At 39.8% G+C, this 14,901-nt stretch overlaps 2 pseudogenes; one reads left to right on the top strand and one right to left on the bottom strand.

The window, feature by feature from the left end:
• Nucleotides 1-4,153: 4,153 nt before the first annotated feature.
• On the top strand, nucleotides 4,154-4,932 carry LOC148094139 (E3 ubiquitin-protein ligase RNF4-like; annotated as a pseudogene).
• A 7,050-nt stretch (nucleotides 4,933-11,982) lies between these two features.
• LOC107536073 (DNA damage-regulated autophagy modulator protein 2 pseudogene) lies at nucleotides 11,983-12,854 on the bottom strand (annotated as a pseudogene).
• Between the last annotated feature and the right edge of the window lie 2,047 nt (nucleotides 12,855-14,901).

The raw sequence follows: 14,901 nt of genomic DNA, 5'->3' as shown, positions 1-14,901 counted from the left end.
AATGAAAGGCCTTTTATTTTTAAGTTAGCAACCCATAAACATCCTGGAACAACTGTTACATGGACATATATGGACTTTACTCCCTCCCCTGGGGTTTCTGCCTCTGTCATTTGCCTACTGGAATTAACCAATCCCTGTTAACCTAGCCAGGGAAAAATCTTTTATTTGCATTTTGTGGTTTTTGCCTTTATGGACCCTGCCTTTCTTCGTTCACTCCACAGTGCAGTTTGAGTTGTTACCCGAATCTGTGTCTCTTGGGTTGCAATCCTTTGTTCAAATAAATGCTTTTTGTTTTTTATTACAGCCTAAACTAAACCTCTTCTTTGGTCAACAAAACCATGACATTGAAGACTGAAAGTTGCATTATATTGATGGCTCAGATTCAGATATGATATTGTGGCTGTGGTGAAAATCTGTAGGTAAAATTTGAAAAACAAACAAAAATACATCTTCCTTTGAGTTGCCTAGTAGTTGAATTCCTGGAAAATTCAGTGTGTATGGGCCTGGCATAGTAGTCAATAAATATTCAAGGAATAAATTAAAATAACTGAAAAATAAAACATATTTTTACATGTGATTGTAAAGCCCAGATTATAAGCAGATTTTTCATACATTTTATGTGTGTGTGTGTGTGTGTGTGTGTGTGTGTGTGTGTGTGTGTGTGTTGGGACTCCTGGCCCTCAGCCCCTAAATATCTGTAGTGTCCCTATTATTGGAACAACCAAAAATAGTCTTATTAATTTACAAATTTTCTCTTTAAGAGACATACTGCCTTCACTGAGAACCACTAGTGTTGAGGGGGGACTTGCTGATCTAATGATTAGGGTGCCGGGGTGGGGGAAGGGCCAAACACAGCAACCCCGCCCTTCCCGGAAAACATGAGGCTTTGTATAAACCAGAAACTAAGAGCAGGGAAAGTCCCTTTTTCTAGCCTGAAACAGCATTTTTTGCCAAGAGACCAGTGACGAACACTAGGGCTCGGATTCTGATTGGGCAGTTGAGAAACTAAGCGAGCGGGACAAAAAGGAAAACCCCAGTGCCTTTCACCAGGCGGCTGGTGGGAATACGTGCCACTACTCCTCTCTTTGTGACCTGAGCTATCTTTTTCTCTGGGTGGCTCCCGCCACCAGCCTGGGCACGTTGGAGGTGTGCACCTCCTCCCGGGCCACCTCTCCCCCTGCTGCTTCTTCTCTACCTACTGGCTCTTCCTGGCCCTGTGACTCGGGTCATCCTCCTCCGCCCAGGGTAGCCCGGCACCCAGGTTCCGCTCGCTCAGGGTCCTTCCGAATCTGACCGGGGAGCCTGGGAGAAGCCGGAAAGTGGCACATCGCTGGGTAGCTACCCGAGCAGGGCAAAGAGGAACAGAACAAAATATCTCGGTCATTGGTGATTTGCTGGGTGCATAAGTGGGGTTGGGGGGGGAGGGGTGGCGCTGCTTCCGGAGGCTGCCCAGCCTCCTCCCAGAGAACATCCCAGGAGCAAAAGGCAAATATGTAGTTGAGGGTGTCAGCCAAAGAAACATTAAATTCTACAGAGAATTTTTGTGAATTTATTTGAGCCAAACTATTGACAATTGCTGGGAAGCAAAATCTCCACGGACTGAGAAAATGCTCCGGAGAATGGCAATTTTGCATCTTATTTTATACATTACAATCAAAAGAGAAGGCGTAATGGGTTACATGAAATCCACTGGTGATAGATTAGGGAGGCGGGAGAAAGCAAAGGGGAGGGTGGTGGGAACCTCTGGGATTGTATGAAAAGTAAAATGATAAACACATCTTTTACATAGGTGGGTATAGGATAGTTAACAGTCAACAATTAACATAGTCACAATAACAGAGGATTTGTGGTCCTCACCTCGTGCTTTGTGCCTTGAGGGGTCTGGAAAAGGGAAGTTACCCTGATATTCCAAAAGTATGTAATGGTAGACACAAAAAGACAATAAGCTTAATTAAGGTAAAGATTGACTTTTGTCAGGGAAGATTCTAACCTAGGACATGACTACCTGCCCAAACTGCTTTTAGTTAAAAAGTTTTAATTTCAGACCATCCTATGTGATTACTTTAGGTCTCTGAGTATGTAAGGCTGCCATTCAGGCCTTCCCTGAGCTTGTCAGGTTTACTACGTAGCCCTTTTTCATCCACAAGGGTAGTGATCCAGTGAGAGGCAGGTGTCTGGGGAGGGTGATGGGGCCAAGAAAAGTATTGCCTGGGTAAGTAGGTCAGTGTATCTGGTGGAACACTGAGCCCTGTACCCTCTTCTGGGCTCACCTCATTTTCCTTTCCAATTCCACAAGTCTTCAACCAGATTCTAAGTCTTGTGTCTCAATCCAGATCATGTCAGCTGTTTTGTGTAACATCCCTATGACAGTTCATGTGTTTATTTTGGCAAAAGCCTCATTGAGATATAATTCACAAACCATACAATTTACCTATTTAAAGTATACAATCCAGTGGGTTTTAGTATATTCACAGTGTCGTGTAACTATCATCTCCATTTTATTGATTTTTTTTAGAGAGAGAAAGGAAGGCGAGGGGTGGAGGTGGGGAGAGAAACATCTGAGAGAAATATAGATCGGTTGCCTCCCACACTCCCCCAACTAGGGATCAAAACCTTTTGGTGTACGGGAGGACACTCCAACCGAGTCACCTAACCAGGGCCTATCACCTCAATTTTAGAACATTTACATTACTCCCAAAATAAATCCTGTACCCATTAGCAGTCACTCCTGTTTCTCCCCATGGATCTGCCTTTTATTGACATTTCATATAAATGGAAGCATACAGTAAGTGGTCTTTGTGATTGGCTTGTCACTTAATATGAAGTTTTCAAAGGGCATCCATACTATAGCATGCATCAGTACTTTATTCCTTTTTGTGCTGAATAATTCTCCATTGTATGGATATGCCACATTTTGCTTATCTGTTTATCAGTTAATGGGCATTTGGGTTGTTTCCACTTTCCATTATTATGAATAATGCTGTTGTCAATATTTATGTACAAGTTTTCCATGTGAAGCTAAGTTTTCAGTTCTCTTTGGTATAAACCTAAGAGTGGAATTTCTGGGTCAAGTGGTAACTCTGTGTTTAACTTTTTAAGGAACTGCCAAACTGTTTTCAAAGCTGTTACACCATTTTACATTCCCACAAGTAGTGTGTGAGAGTCCCAATTTTTCTATATCCTCGACAACACTTATCTTTTTTATTATTGCCATCCTGGTTGGTGTGAAATGGTATCTCATTATGGCTTTTATTTACATTTCCTTAATGACTAATGATACATTAGTTTAAAATTACAAAATAATTTATAGGACTTTTATAAAGTTTTGAGAACTTTAACCATCTAGGTAACATACCCAAAAGTCACAGAGAGTGTAGGCTCAAACCAATTGCTCTGTGATGAATGCTTGATAAACTCTATCCCCTCTTTCCTAAAACAGAATCTGGGCTAAAACTCTTCAAAACTCCACTTGCTGCCTCTGTTAGAAAGAGATTCCTGGGCAAGATGAAGTTTTATGTGAACTAAACAGTTCATTTCTTATTTGCTATTAGAAACTCGAATATGCATAGAACTTTTTGGTCTCTCCATTTTTACTTTGTAAAAAAGTGTTTCCTGGAATTCCTCCTCATGTGTCTTGAATGAAGTTGTGACCCTTACGTGGTATTTATGATTGTGTGCTTCTCTTCCTGTAAGTGCAGTTGGGCTCTCCTTCTCCCCCTACCGTCAGGACATAGAATGAGCAGGCACACAAAGCTTAAGCTTTGTTTAAAAGCAAAACTATCAAAAAAATTGGGGGTATGCATTTTTCTCTATATATCTATACATTTTATACTACCATCAATCTTATTTTAAATATTACTAAAGCTTAATTTTTCTCTTATTTTTCAGTTAAAAACTCAGATTGAGCTGTTTTATAAGTGGCTCTCAGAAGATTCATACCCCTAGATCCTGTGGGAACACAGTAGTTGTGGAGGTGGAGACAGGACTGGAACCAGAATCAGTGTTTAGATATACCTGAAAATCTGGACTCTAAATTCTTCTGTAAGTCAGGGAGTGACTGACCAACAGCTGTGAGACACTGAGGACTTTAACATTCATTGTAAACTTTGGCACAGATCACTTATTTCTCTGAAGACTGGATCCAAAAAACACAATGAATGCTAGTACATGCTATGGTGGCATGAATTCCAGACAAGCTCTGGAATTTTGTACAGCTGGGGAAGGAGGCTCAATTCCTGAGATGGTCTTGGAAGCAGAACTGATAGAGCTGGGAGAAAGTAATGAGTGGTTGACCTCACTTCTGACTCTCTAGAACCTGCAGTAATTGACCTAACTTACCATGACTCTGTTGTGATTACTGAGGAAAGGAGAAGGCCAAGGAGAAACAAAAGGTCATTCCAAGGACAGTCTTGCATCGGTGTGGTGAACCGTGGAAAGAAGGGGTTGGCCCATCCGGGCGTGGCTCAGCCGTTGAGCATCAACCTAGGATCCAGGAGATCGGGATTCGATTCCCGGTCAGGGTACATGCCCAGGTTGTGGGCTGCAGCCGATCAATGACTCTCTCATCATTGATGTTTCTATCTCTCTGTCTCTCTCCCTTCCTCTCTCTGAAATCAATAAAGATATATTTTTAAAAAATAAAAAAAGAAGAAGGGGTTGATGAGGGACAGAGATGTATATATGACCAACAGTGCTTACCATAATGCCCTGGGAAAAGAAACTTAAAGTTGCACACTACTTGGTTATATCCAGTGCCGAATTTGTATGGATGGGTACTTGGAGATTGAATTGAGTAGACGACACATTTACTCTTCAGAATGTGGCCACATCTTTTGTAGTCAGTGTCTCTGCACTTCCCTTAAATATACTAAAAATTGCCCAGTTTGTTTGAAAAAAATTGACTGCCATCAGTACCACTGCATTTATATGTGATGTGTACTGTGTTACTCCCTGACTGGGTTTTTCTATGTCCTTGTGCAGAAACTATGGAGTTGTTCTGTATTCAAAAAGCCTGTATGAAAACTCTTTTATTGCTCACAAACAATGAGACTGCTTTTTTTTTTTTTTTTAACATATATCTTTATTGATTTCAGAGAGAGGAATGGAGAGGGAGAGAGAGAGAAACATCAATGATGAGAGAGTCATCATTGGCTGGCTGCCTCCTGCTTGTCCCCAACTGGGGATCAAGCCCGCAACCTGGGCATGTGCCCTGATGGAGAATTGAATCGCAATCTCCTGGATCTTAGGTTGATACTCAACTGCTGAGTGACGCCGGCCGGGTGGGACTACTTTTTGATTCCTTTAATTTCATGCTGCAGGCCTGGACTTTTGTTGTTATACTGAATCAGAGACTAGTGATTGTCCTTAAAGCAATTTTCCCTTTTTTTCTCATAGTAATAAATTTTTAACTGGCCACATGGGGACATTTTGGATCATGTAAATAAGAGCAGCATCCTAGAGATGGTGGAGCCACACCCACTCGGGCGACACATTCTCTTTTTTAAGAATTAAAGCAAGCCCTGGCTGGGTAGCTCAGTTGGTTAGAGTGTCATCCTGATATAACAAGGTTGTGGGTTTGATCCTGGGTCAGGGCACATACAAGAATCAACCAATGAATGCATAAATAAGTGGAACAACAAATCTATGTTCCTCTCTTTCCCTTCCTCTCTAAAATCAATAAAAATAAATAATTAAAAAAGAAGTGATGCAAGAAGTTATTAATAATGACACCTACTATTTTTTAAGCAATAGCTATGTTCCAGGCACAATACTAGGCATTTCACACATTACAGCCAACGTATACACCAAGGCAAGAGCAGGAACCCAACAAAATATAAGAGCAAAGGTTGAAGGGAGCTGCCACATGGCACTTAAGGTGAATAATTTGGTGATTAGTGTACACGGTTGTGGGAAGAAGTGAGAAAGTGGCCACATCATGAGTAGAGCACTGTGTTATGAAGTTTAGATTTTATTCTACAGGTGCTAAGACGTCATTAAAGGCTTGTGAGCAGAGCCCCCAGAGAAAGATTCTTAAGGATCAAGCATGATCTCAGTGAAGGCCGAAGATACTGTTTGAAAGTTGGGGGGGAAATATAGAGATGGGATTAGGAAGGAAAGACCCTGGTGTTGATTCTCTTCTAAAAATAGGAGGAAGTAACCTTGGTCTAAGGAATTTAACTGGTACTCTCCTGCCCTTGGATGCCTAGCAGTTTCATTTTAGCACAGCCAGCAGAGCTGTACAAGCCTTTGAGCTGTGGTAGCTCTTGAGAGATGGTCGATCTGAGGTGGCAATGATAGGAATCCAGGGGGACAGCTGTGGCAGTTTGAATTTAGCTTTCAAGTAAACAAAAAAGTGGAAGCTCCTTTGGTGAGAGTGGAAATGAGATTAGGTGAGGTGGAAAATCAAATTTATCCACTTAATGCCTGACCTAGCTTTAGGCCCAGATAGTCCCATAGTGAGATAATCCCGCAATTTGTCATTTCCTGATGCTCATTGAGAGGTTACAGCAGAGAATGAAAGCTAAATCAAGGCAGTATTTAATATGGGCCCTTTCCTACCCCCTTAGCTTTCAGCAGGCAAACAGATCCTACAGGGCATATTCCCTTCTCCTGTGGAGTCTCATGAAGAAGGCATGTGGCCCTAGGTGTGGCTCTGTCAGCATCACTGACTCTCTAAAAGGAGGGCAGAGGGGCTGCCAGTGGGTGGGACAGGATAGAGGTAGGCAGATACCCAACCACTTGGCTTCCCTGCTGAGAAGACAGCCTATAAAGTACCAACTTCTCTCTTTGTTTTTGAATAAGTTCAAGCCACAAAAATAGCAGCTTCTCTATTCTGCAATCAGGAGAGAGAAGGTGGTGCACCCTTCTTGGGGAATGCCCACTCCAATCTCATTTTCAAGTGAATTTTCTTTCACCTAAACTCTTGATAATCCCTAGGAGACTTGCAACCAGGGAAGCAATGGGCAGTGGAAGCTTGTCCTGGGCTTATCCCCTGAACCTGTCTCCAAGGCCTCCTTTTCTCTGACTTCCCAGTGAGCTGACAGCAGCCCACCTTGGCTCATTGCTTTCCTATAACATTTCTAGAGAGACAAAACCACTCCGACTAGCCTCTCCTGTTGCTTCTTCTATCCTAGACCCTTCCTTGTTTCACTGTCCCTAGATTTAATAAACATACTCTTTAAAAAAAAAAAGATGGAAGGGAGAGAAGGTACAATGCATTGCTGGGCATGGGCCAGTCATTAATTCATTCACTCATCTGCTCATTTACCTGGTACTTATTAAAATTTGATAGTGCGGTAGGCTCGTGTAGTTAAAAAGATAAACAAGACAATCCTTTTCTCTAAGAAGCTGCCAGATAGTGGGGAAGAGATATGAAAACAAATAGTTATAACACAATGAAAGAAATAATGCACTGTAACAAAAGCTATGATAGAAAAATCTGCTAGGTGTTGCATAAAAGAAGTATAAAAGAGAAGATAACTGACTTCTCTGTAATTTCCGTGGAGTCTAGTAAGATGGAAAATTGAACTTTTAATTTATACTCAGCTCTGTTGGAGTCCATGAAAATTAATAGCTACTTACATTTCTTGTTATATTTTAAGTCAGAAAGTTAATTTGAGGGAGCAGAACTTTTTTTGTAAACTATATGCTATACTAACGTTAGTACGATAATAATAATAATAGCTATTATCATTTATTGGGTTCTCATTATGTGCCAGATACTGTTAAATACTTCACACATATCATTTCATTTAATCCTCGCAATGATCCCATGAGGTAGGTGTTTTCATCTCTATTTTATATATGATAAAATTGAAGCTTGGTAAAGAAAAGCAACTTTGGTCTATAACTCTTTTTCCCCCCTACCTATTACATGGTAAAAGCTGGTATATGTAGTTTCTTAGACATCACTGTCCACTGCCTCTCCCCAACTTTGTTTTTAAATAATGAAATAAATATTTAAAATTCCCCTTTGTAAAATTTGGAACCTCTTGCTATGCTGTTTTTGGAATCGCAAACTTTAGAGGTAGAAGGGGAGTCTTAGGAATTCATATTTTACAGATGGAAGAAATGATGCCCAGAGGAGTTACACGTCTTAGCCAAGGTTAGTCATTGCTCTGATGGGAGACAAGGCTTTTGTCTTCTAGGCCAGTATTCTCCTGCCTGGGCTAGAGGCTCTAGAATGCGCAGACTCCAAGATTTAGTACAATAATCTTTACTAAACATTGTTAATCATTTTAGCCAACAACAAAATTATTCGATATGAAACCAAATTAATTTTTTAACCTAGGGACATAGTTTCTAGGTGAGCATCAGCATTTCATAGCCATTTACTTGACAAGAGATTTGATCCAATGAATGCCACATACTATCAAAGTGAGCAAGACATAGCACTACCCAGCAATTCACAATTTAGTGAAGGGGAGGACATGCAATAAAAATGTAAAATAATTATTTCCTCGTATGTACAAAGATCTAGGATGCTATAGAAATGTGTAAAGCAGTGGTTCTCAACTGGGGGTAGGCCCTACCCCCACACCCTCAGCAGATATTTGGCAGTGTCTGGAGGCATTTTTGATTGTCACAAATAGGGGGTTGCTACTGGTGTTTAGTGAGCAGATGCTAAGCACCCTAAAATTCATAGGACAGCCCCTCCCCCTACACCCACCAAACACTTTGCCAGCCCAAAATGTCAATAGGGCTAAAGTTGAGAAAGTCTGGCATAGAGCCAGCAAAATATTTTCTATAAGAAATAGGGGAGTGTAAAATTTGGGTGCCAGTTACAGCAGAGTTTAATGAAGAGATCATGGTTGGGTTTGGGGGAGGGTAATCCCCAGCAGAAGGGACAACCTGTGCAAACCACAGAAGCATGGCATATTTGGGCAATCACAAACACGGCAGGAAGAGTTGTGGACATTAAGGCTAGACAGCTAGGCAGGAGCTAGGTAGATATTCAAGAAAATATACTGAGCTAGAGAAATTACTATTAAGAAAAGCTATTTGGTTCCGTGATGATCACTCAGGAGCACAGTCTAGCTATGTATCTCTGTGAGCTAAAAACTGAAGAAGAAAGCTGTTTGAAATGAGGCTTTTCTCATCTTGCTTCCTTAGGGCCTGGGATTTTCCAGGCATTTGTTACTTTCTCCGACATAAGAGTAGGAGCTCTTTCAATGGAATGTGAGCTCTGAGAGGTAGAATAGCTCTCTATTAAAGCCACTTAACTGGGGTCTCAATGCTGTGGTGAGATCATGAGGGATGAGAGGGTTATTTCTCATGTGTTAGGCTTATGGACAGAAGATGATTATTTCTTCTTTTGTACAGCACCCTAGTTCAGAAATGGGGATATGTGAACCTTAAGATTAGACTGCCAAAAAGAAAATATATTAGACAGCCACCTGATATCTAAATGAGCTGCCCCCTATAAAAAAAGGGTGGGCAGGTAGGCCATTTCAGTCAGGGTTTTTCTTTCTTGTAAGCTAATGATCAAAACAACTGACAAACTGTCACGGAACCTGCCAGACATCACTCTCGCTTTGCCCCTTCTCCCCAGCTCCTGAACTTTTCCTCCTCCTGTCATGCTCTGAGCCCATTCTTAGCAAGCTACCAGGTCCTAGACCCTGGTCTGAAGCCATCCTGAGCCTGTTGAACTCTGTTTCAAGTGCCTGCTTCTGACCCTGGTGTTCTGATGATAGAGCTTAATGGAGGTGAGTTACTTTTCTCTAACTCAGCTGGCTTTCTAGGTGTAATTTGGAAAACCCAATCAGAAGGGGGTATGCATTTTAGAGCATGAAAGGAAATTCAGGGAAATATTTAACTGTGACAGCTTATACCATCTATACTCTCTCCAGGTATTGGAATAACCAAGAATTTTTTATTTTAATTTAAAAAAATATATATCTTTATTGATTTCAGAGAGAGGAAGAGAGAGGTAGAGAGACAGATAGAAACATCAATGATGAAAGAGTCATCATTGCTTAGCTGCCTCCTGCATGCCCCTGACTGGGGATCCAGCCTACAACCCAGGCATGTGCCCTGACTGGGAACTGAACTGCAATCTCCTGGATCCTAGGTCGATGCTCAACTGCTGAGCCATGCCCGGCCAGGCAGGAATAACCAAGAATTTAGATAAGAGAGGTTGCAGTAAAGTAATGAAACTCACAATAAACTTTTGAGAAAATTAAATTAAATTCTATAAAAATTTACTTTCCTAATTAATGTATCACTTTATTTTAGATTGAAAAAAATTATTATGTATAATTTGATTTGCTCGTTATACCATCACATTTTATGTTTTATATTAAAAACAAAGTTGATTTCTGAGGTTAAACATTTTTAACTGAGTTTCTTTAAGATCCATTCAGAGCTAAAATAAAGCAAGTAATATTCTGAACTAACGGTTCTCTTGATACATAGACAGAAGAAAATTTTTATTTACTATAAGAAGGCTGGAAAAGGTCACTAAAATCCATCAACAAGAAATTTTAACAGAAGTCCTTATGTAATGAGTTATCATTTCCATCAACTTCTACATCTTATAAAGTTTGTTTTAAATGTATATTAATCACTAAGATGAGGCTCTAATTTCCTTGATTATGGGAACTTTTTTTCTCTTCTTCTTCTCTGCCCTTAACTGTTGAAACAGAGTTATAGGTATTTTTTAAATAACTTCTAGAGAGAGAAAAATAAACACTGTTGCCTCTTCCTACTACACTCTTATTAAAGCAAAGTCAGTAAAAAGACATACTTCTCCATAATAGTAAAAAAACAGTTTGTGTAACAGTGAGCTTCCCACAGGACCCTACAGGACACCTACTACATTAGGCCACTCTACCAAACCTGGGAGTTGTAGCAATTCTACCTAATACATAGAAACAAACACAGGGAGGCTGCCAAACTGAGGAGACAAAAAACATGTCCCAAATGAAAAAACAGAAAACTCCAGAGAAATAACTAAACGAAATGGAGACAAGCAATCTACCATATGCGGAGTTCAAAACATTGGTTATAAGGATGCTCAATGAACTTAGTGAGAACTTCAGTAGCATAGAAAAGAACATGGAAACCATAAAAAAGAACCAGTCAGAAATGAAGGATATACTAACTGAAATAAAGAATAACTTACAGGGAATCAACAGTAGAGTAGATCAATCTGAGAATCAAAACAGCGATTTGGAATATAAGGAAGCAAAAACACCCAATCAGAACACCAAAAAGAAAAAAGAATCCAGGAAAATGAGGATAGTGTAAGGAGCTTCTGGGACAACTTCAAGCGTATCATTTGCATCATGGGGGATACCAGAAGGAGAAGAGAGGGAGCAAGAAATTGAAAACCTATTTGAAAAATAATGACAGAAAACTTTCTTAACCTGGCGAAGGAAATAGATATAAAAGTCCAGGAAGTGCAGAGAGTCCCAAACAAGATGAACCCAAAGAGGCCCACACCAACACACATCATAATTAAAATGCCAAAGGTTAAAGACAAGGAGAGAATCTTAAAAGTAGCAAGAGAAAAGCAGTTAGTTACCTATAAGGGAGCTTTCATAAGACTGTCAGCTGATTTCTCAATAGAAACTTTGCAGGCCAGAAGGGAGTGGCAAAAAATATTCAAAGTGATGAAAAGCAAGGACCTACAACCAAGATTACTCTACCCAGCAAAGCTATCATTTAGAATCAAAGGACAGATAAAGAACTCCCCAGACAGAAAAAAACTAAAGGAGATCATCATGAACAAACCAGTATTACATAAAATGTTAAAGGATCTTCTTTAAGGAGAAGAAAGCTCTAGCCAGTTTGGCTCAGTGGTTAGAGTGTTGGCCCACAGATTGAAGGGTCTCATGTTTGATTCTGGTAAAGGGCAGGTACCGCAGTTGCAGGCTCCATCCCCAGCCCCAGGCCGAGTGCGAGTGGCAGCCAATTGATGTTTCTCTCTCTCTCCCATCAAAAGCAAAGAAAGTCTGAGAAAATGTTACAGCCCAGAGGAGCTTAAGCAGAGAAGGCAACTAAAAAATGTAACGTGATAGCCTGGATGGGATTCTGGAACAGAAAAAGGATATTATGGAAAAACTTAGGAAATTGGAATAAAATATGGAGTTTAGTTAATTAAAAAAAAAAAGAAAATGACATAGACCATTTTGTTGTAGTAGTGATCATGTGAAACACATAACCTTTGTCCTCGGAGTTCCAGTGTGGTTTCTGTACTATATCTGTGCCAAAACTGCCACTGTACAAAAGAGATGAGCAAGTCAGCATGCTGAATGTACTTACTCCCCACCACATAACCAACAGTATTCTGATCTAGATTTATTTGCTATGAATTTTGGGCTGCATTCAGCAGGAAAAGATGGTCTGAGCAAACATATATAATAAGCCTATACCAAAGGTGAGCACAGCTCCACATATATGTACAGGGTGGAGCAAAAGTAGGTTTACAGTTGTGAGTATGCAAAACAGCTTATTCTTTTATTATTTATAATTATTGTATTATTTCCATATGAACAACTGTAAACCTCCTTTTGCCCCACCCTGTACAATAAAAAAAGTTGTTTTCTGGAAGTTTGCCACAGAAGGAAGTCCTAAACAACTCAGAATTCAAGTACAAGGCCAACCTTGTTTAATCTGGTGATACAATTCCCTTCAGGATTCAGAGCATGAAATTGCTTATAAGAAACATAAACAGTAGCAGCGCATAAAACTGCAGTGAAATTTAACATTGTCCCAAACAAGCACTTTTCTGGAGCTAATGTACCACTGATATAAGGCAAAGCAGGGTCAACAAGGTGGAGAGTGAAAGCAGCAGCCATCCAAATTACAAGGGCTGAAGGATGGAAACTGAGGCCTTCCTGAAACTACCACATCTCAAACGAGTCTTTGCTATTAGTTTGATTTTACCTTGCTCACTAAACTTTAAGTTTTGTGAGAGCAGGAACCAACTGTTTTGTCCACCATTATATTTCCAGCTCCTGTTTTAAAGTTCACAAAGTATCAATCTTCAAATCTGCCCAAATCTGCACCTTTTGTAAATCCTATGTTCTCTGCTTTCTTTGAGGATCCATGAATTGGAACGGCAATTACAATTTTTAAATTTCACAAGTATTTAAATACCACTGGTAATGAAATGAATTCCTTATGCTGTCCCCTCTCAGTGGTGACTGCTTGCTAGGATGAGCCACCAGGGCTGGCTTCTGGGTCTGGAGTCTGTGGGCTGTTGAACAGCCAATGAAATAGGTCAGAAGTGCACCTGTATTTTAACCAATTTTAATTGGTTATATGGCAAAACACTAAAACAATCCAATTGGCTATTAATAGTAAAATGAAGAAATACAGTTTCATCAGTAAAATACCATATAACAATAAAAATGAATGAAATTCAGCTATGCACATTGACATAGGTGAATCTCAAAAGTTCATGTTGATAAATCTATTAAAGGCATAGTTATAGCACATCACCCCCACCTACAAAAATGATAATTCATATCGCTGAGATGTAATGAGCTCTACTTTTACCTAAGAAAGCAAAGCTGGGTGGGTAAAAGAAGGTTAATTAAACATTACCCTGGAAGCAGGTTACCAATTCCTAGCCCTACACTGTACTAGTTACCATGATGATATAAATATGACTGCTGTATTGAATTATTTTATTTTATTTTAAAATATATCTTCATTTATTTCAGAGAGAGGAAGGAAGAGGGAGAGAGAGAGATAGAAACATCAAAGATGAGAGAGTCATTGATTGGCTGCCTCCTGCACGCTCCTCACTGGGGATTGAGCCCGCAGCCCAGGCATGTGCCCTGACCGGGGACTGAACCTTGATCTCCTGGATCCTAGGTCAATGTTCAACCATTGAGCCACGCCCAGCCGGGCTGTATTGAATTATATTTTTTAAATGTCATGCTGAGTAAATAAAACAAGGCACAAATATATAAAATATGATTTTGTTTATATAAACATCAAAATTGGTAAGAAAGACATGATCAACACAAAATTCAGGATAGTGATCATCTCAGAAATAGGAGGAGGGGCATTTAGGTGGTAGGGAATATATGGAAGACTGTTGGGAATGTTCTATCTCCTTTCATGGCTGTTTATCTATTAATAATTCAATAGCATATGATTTTTTTCCATGCTGCTTTCTGTATTTGTGTTATGCTTAAAAATCAAAAAGTTTAAAAATAATTTTAAAACTTTGTTCATTGAAAGATATCACTAAGTAAGTAAAATGGCAATCCACATAGTGGAAATTGGTATTTGGAATATGTGTACCTGATAAAGAATTTATATTTAGACTATGTGAAGAACTTTTGTGAATAAATAAGACAAATCAACAATAAAATATGTGCCTTGTATGGGCACTTCACAAATGGGGAAATCAAAATGCACAATTAACATCTGAAAATGGTCCCAATAGTCATAGTCATCAGGTAAATGCAGATTAAAGCCACAATAGAATGCTACTGGTACCCACCAGAATGGGTAAAATGAATATACCTATACTAACTTTTGACAAAGATATGGGGAAACTCTAGTGGCATTGTAAACTGATACAACCATTTAGAAAAAGTATGGCAATATCTACTAATCTGAATATATGCCAATCCTATGATCCACTCCGTGGTATATACCCAAGAGAAACGTATATATATATAGAACAACATGGATAAACCTCACAAATGTAAGACTGACAAAAGAAGCCAGCAATAAAGAGTACATATTGCATGGTTGCATTTATTTTTTAAAATATGTCTTTATTGATTTCAGAGAGAGGAAAGGAGAGGGAGAGAGAGAGATAGAAACATCAGTGAGGACCGAGTCATTGATTGGCTGCCTCCTGCATGCCCTCTACTGGGGACTGAGCCCAAAACCCAGCATGTGCCCTGACCGGGAATGGAACCCCAATCTTCTGGA

Source organism: Miniopterus natalensis, chromosome 1 (genome assembly GCF_054644295.1).
Source record: "Miniopterus natalensis isolate mMinNat1 chromosome 1, mMinNat1.hap1, whole genome shotgun sequence".
Lineage (NCBI taxonomy): Eukaryota > Metazoa > Chordata > Mammalia > Chiroptera > Miniopteridae > Miniopterus > Miniopterus natalensis.
The sequence above is the reverse complement of the archived record's forward strand: the minus strand, read 5'-3'. Positions and strand labels throughout refer to the sequence as shown.